At 41.4% G+C, this 5649-nt stretch overlaps 1 long non-coding RNA gene across 1 annotated transcript; it reads right to left on the bottom strand.

The window, feature by feature from the left end:
• Nucleotides 1–1117: 1117 nt before the first annotated feature.
• Nucleotides 1118–5596, bottom strand: LOC117310164 (uncharacterized). The gene is made up of 2 exons (XR_012329260.1): nucleotides 2620–5596; nucleotides 1118–1814 (listed from the first exon to the last, which is right to left on the bottom strand). It is a non-coding gene; the product is annotated as an uncharacterized lncRNA (long non-coding RNA).
• Nucleotides 5597–5649: the final 53 nt, after the last annotated feature.

Raw genomic sequence — 5649 nt, 5'->3', positions numbered from 1 at the left:
CAGGACATGGAAGCAACTTAAATGCCCATCGATAGAGGAATGGATAAAGAAGATGTGGTACATGTATATACAATGGAATAATACTCAGCCATAAAAAAGAAGAAAATAATGCCATTTGCAGCAACATAGATGAACCTAGAGATTGTCATACTGAATGCAGTAAGTCAGACAGAGAAAGACAAATATATGATATTGCTTATATGTGGAATCTAAAACAATGGTATAAATGAACTTATTTATAAAACAGAAATAGAGTTACAGATGTAGAAAATAAACTTATGGCTACCAAGGGGAAAAGGGGGGAAGGGATACATTGGGAGATTGGGACTGACATAGGCACACTACTATATATAAAATGGATAACTAATAAGGACCTACCGTATAGCACAGGGAGCTCTACTCAATGCTCTGTAATGACCTATATGGGAAAAGAATCTAAGAAAGAGTGGATCTATGTGTATGTATAACGGACTCACTTTGCTGCACACCTGAAACTCACAGAACGTTGTAAGCCTACTCTACTCCAATAAAAATTAGTTTAAAAAACTGTATCTTTAAAATCTTTTTTTTTGCCCCGATGTTTTCTTTTGCAAAGTTTAACAGACCAGCTGATACAAAATACACCAACCCTGCTTCAAACACATCCTGACGATAGCCAGAGCCTCTGCAGGCAAAGCAACGTTCCTCCTACCCCAAATCCTTAAGGGGTTTAGGAGACTGCAGCTTAGCACAAATAAACATCTGCTGTCTTCTCTTCCTTTGCCCGGTCCTTTCAAGTCCAAAGGTTTATTATTACTGTTATTGTTATCATTATCATCCTGATTTCATCCTCCAGTAATCTACAATAATAGCTCTAAGAACTCAGTGCTTAGCAAACCTCTGAGCCCCCTTGATCCACCCTATAGCCGTGATGAAAACAGATTCTCTTTGCTGAGCAGAGTGTGTTTCTGCCTCAAATCCTAAAGTCATGATGTCCAGACCCTACAGGACTGACTCACGGGTTGGATTTATTTTTTCCACAGTAGCCTTGAGAGAATCAGTGTAGGCACGCTGGCTTTCTGGAAAAGCATGCATGATTCCATAAGAACAGTATTTATGTGCCGAGGAGCGCTGGAGATGTTGTTTTTTTGTTTGTTTTTTGTTGTGTTTTTTCTTTCGCCATTTCTAGCATCGAGCAGACTGCATTCCTTGTAAAGGCACCAGTTCGGCTCACCCTGGTGCACACGGTGTCTGGTTTGGTACCGATGATGGGCAGCTGTTGTTGTTGGCGAGGCATGGCCGTTGATGACGGTGGTCCCGCTGATGTGCAAAGTCTGAAGAAGCTATAGGGTGGGTGTGATAAAGGAAGGAAGTGAGAAAACCCACAATGGCTGGGATGCTGGGATGCCGAGATTCCCAGCTGGGTTTGCCTCCAGGTTGGAATATTTTGCTGTCCATCTAGTTAAAATAGAGGGGCCCTCTCCTGTACAGCACAGGGAACTATATTCAGTATCTTCTAACAACCTATAATAGGAAAGAATATAAAACATGGATGGACCTAGAGATTGACATACTGACTGAAGTAAGTCTGACAGAGAAAGAGAAGTATCATATGATATCGCTTAGATGTGGAATCTAAACAAAAATGATACAAATGAACTTATTTACAAGACAGAAATAGTCACAGATGTAGAAAACAAACCTACAGTTACCAAGGGGGAAGGGGGTGGGGAAGGATCGTTAGGGAGTTTGGGATTGACATGTACACACTACTATAGTTAAAATGGATAAATAACAAGGACCTACTTACTGTAGCACGGGGAACTCTGCTCAACCTAAAATGGAAAAATAATTTGAAAAAGAATAGATACATGTATATGTATAACTGAATCACTTTGCTGTACACCTGAAACTACCACAACCTTGTTAATCAACTATACTTCAATCAAAAAATAAATAAAGGGGGAAAAAAACCTGAGGGGCCCTGCCTGTATGCATGCATTTCCATGACTACTGAGAAGGCCCTCCTTCATTCCGTTCTCAGGGAATAATCTGGGGGCATCTATGGAAAATACTCAGAGAGAAAATGTGCCGTTACGGGGATCTTAATCCTTCACCAAGGCAAGACCAGATGTGTAATTGATAAACACTACATTTTCCCCCGTTGAACTGTGTCCCACATGCCTGACCATATCTGAAGACTTACATCCCCATGGGTTCTCATAAAATACCCAGGGGTTCCCTGAAAACTAGATGATTAAGGGGGGAATCTAACCAATTAACCTTAAGGAAAGAACGCAATGCGTCCTCCACAACGCTTCTTTTTTTCTTCCTGGTAAAGTCCTGATTTTTTGTGTGTTTCCCTCCGCGCACATACACACATGCATGCGAGCACACACACACACACACACACACACACACTCACTCCGCTCATTCCAGATGGCAGGCGATACACAGTTTGTTTTTTTTTCTTAATGGCTAGCATTACTTTATATTTTAAATTGCAGACCAGGGTTGTGAAATGCTGCCTCTCAGCAGGGCTTTTTTTTTTTTTTTTTTTTTTTTTGGCTTTAGAAAAAGGTCCTTTGGAGTTTATTTATTCTGAAGAAGACATCAAGCATTTGGATGGAACCTACGTACCCCAAAGGAGCTTTGGCTTCTTTGCCGAAAAGCCTGTTTCTGGCCTCTCTCTTTAGCTGAACTTGAAAGCGGCTCTATCAACATGTGCGATAAAAAACCTTTGCATCATCCTTCAGGCCGAGCTCTGCAGCGCCTGTGGATCTGTCGCCAGGAGGCCTGGGTCTCTCGTCTCTCCTTTATGCTGGTGAAACCTCAAGCTAGGTTTCCAGCTCCACACACCAGAAAACCAGCCACGTCGTTCAAAGACGGCTGGGTGACTAATTGCGATTCCTGAAGCCTGAGTCGTGTCCTGTTTCTTTATTCTTCTCCCAGTGGGGTTATGTACGTGCAGCATCTGACATCTATTTTCCTAGACTTTTGCTACCTAGCCTTTAAGTAACTTAAGAAAGAGGACTTTGATAATCTCTAGAGACGGTCATACTAAGTGAAGTAAGTCAGCAAGAGAATGACAAATAGATGATATCACTTATAGGTGGAATCTAAAATAGGACACAAATGAACATGTTTACGAAACAGAAGTGGACTCACAGACATGGAAAACAAACTTACGGTTACTGAAGGAGAAGCAGGGGAATACATTAGGAATTTGGGATTAACAGATACACACTAGTCTATATAAAATAGATAACCCATTAGGACCTACTGGATAGCACAGGGAACTAGACTCAATATTTTGTAATAACCTATAAGGGAAAAGAATCTGAAAAAAATTATTTCTCTATATAGATATTTCTATATACAGATACAGATATATATAACTGAATCACTTTGCTGTACACCTGAAACTAACACAATACTGTAAATCAACTCTATTTAATTAAAAAGAAATTAATTTTTTTTAAAGAAATTAATTTTTTAAAAAGGAAAGATAATCCTGCTATCCTCTTGTTTTCTTTTGGGCTTTTTTTTCGCCATTAGTTAGAACCCATGCTGCCAGAAAACACATGCGTTGCTACCCAAAAACAGCCCTGTTCTGCTTCAAGCCCATGGCTTTTAGAGGAGACCCCCCTTCCCCTTTAGATGCTGGGATGGGGGAGGGGCTCACACTTGGCTCTCAGCAGCCTCCCCGCTGCCCTGGGGAGTGAGATAAGGCCAGAGATAAGATCAGCTCTTCAAAGCTCTTTTAATTGGAAAGAACTTGAGTTGGGGTTTCTCCCCACACCTAACATTCCAAAGGCAAGAAATTCTTAAATATAGACTCACTTTCTGTTTCTCTCCAACTTTTTGAGCAGCCCATAGATTTTTTTTTTTGTCTGTATAAAATCACTTTTAATTGAAAGCACCAAAGACTTGTGGAAGGAATTCTTGTTACTCCTTTCTCTGCAGCTCAGACTTAGTTAAGTTTCCGTAGTAAATTGAGATGAAAAATCTTACAGTTCTAATGCAAGCTAATGATGGAGTTGTGATTGAACCCTAGGAAGGAAAGCCTGTAGAGTCCCACCAGCCCCAGGACATCTTCGGAACAGTGGGTGGCGACTAATGACTGAGGTCAGAAGCCTAGAGTAGGGCAAGGAGGAGATACTGCAGATGGCAAAGCACTGGTCCTTGTTCATCGCCACCATATAAATCCCAGGGACAGCCCGGGAGAAGCTACCTCATCATGCCCCCTGGTTTGGCATCCATCCATCGTTTGACTTGGCCTCCACCATGACTTGGAGGTCCTGGAAACACCGCCCCCCAAGTTCAAGCCATTTAAATCCAATTACCCTTGGCTGCTCTCAGGGTGGCCTCGGTCTTTCAGAGAGATGTCACCCGTCCCCACTAAGCCTTCCTACAGTAGGTGTGAGAGGTGGAGATTTAAGACCACCGTGATCTCTGTTCCCATGATGATACTACACGGCACAAGTCTTTGTGCAGATGGAATGAAGGTTGTAATAACTTTGCTTAGAGGTAATCTAAAGGGAAATGATACAGATTGGCCAAGTCTTGTCACATGAGTCCTTTGAAAGTGGAGTGTTTTTCTCTGCTGATTGTAGACGGGAGAGATTCCAAGAGTGAGAAGGATTCTGTCCACCCTTGTGGACTTGAAGATGGTGGGGCTGCATGGCGAGACATGAGGGTGGCTTCTAGAAGCTGAGAGCAGACCCCGGCTGACAGCCAGGAGATCAACGGAAACCTCAGCCCTACAACAGCAAGGAAATGAATTCTGCCAACAAGTAGGGAACAGGAATGAGTAGGAAGCAGGTTCTTGCCAAGAACCTTCAGATAAAGACCCTACCTACCTGGCCAACACCTTGATTCTGACCTTGTGAGGTACCAAGACACAACTTAGCCAAACCCAGTCTTTGGGACTTTTGACCCACAGAGAATGATAAATGGGAGTTTGGGGTTAGCAGATGCAAACTAGTATGTAGAGGATGGATAAACAACGAGGTCCTCCTGTAGAGCACAGGGAACTCTATTCAATATCCTGTGACAAACCATCATGGAAAAGAATATGAAAGAAACAATGTCTCTGTGTATAACTGAGTCACTTTGCCGTACAGCAGAGACTGACACAGCATTGTAAATCAACTCTACTTCAATAAAAAATCTTTTTAAAAACACTAAAAAAAGATAAATAAGTAAGAATAGTAAGCGGGCATTGTTCTAAGCCATTGAGTTTGTCATAATTTGTTATACAGCAGTAGAAAACTCATTAAACCATGACTTTGCCCTCTATTGCCAAAATTAGGGCAAATATGTCTCGTTGTACATCTGCGATTAACACAGTTATCTCCCATATACACAAAGGGTTACCTGTGATGAGCAGTACTGAGATCTACCACTTCCATAAAAGAAAATGGAATTTGCTTAGACATTCTTTTTATTCTTTTTATTGAAGTATAGTTGATTTACAATATTATATTACTTTCAGTATCTACAACATAGTGATTCAATATCTTTATAGATTACACTCAAAGTTATTACAAAATAATGGGTATATTTCCCTGTGCTGTACAGTATATCCTTGTTGCTGTATCTATTCTATACATAGTAGTTTGTACCTCTTAATCCCCGACCCCATCTTGCCCCTCCCCGCTTCCCTCT

Source organism: Tursiops truncatus, chromosome X, assembly GCF_011762595.2.
Source record: "Tursiops truncatus isolate mTurTru1 chromosome X, mTurTru1.mat.Y, whole genome shotgun sequence".
NCBI classification, from domain to species: domain Eukaryota; kingdom Metazoa; phylum Chordata; class Mammalia; order Artiodactyla; family Delphinidae; genus Tursiops; species Tursiops truncatus.
This window is presented reverse-complemented; position numbering and strand designations above follow the sequence as displayed.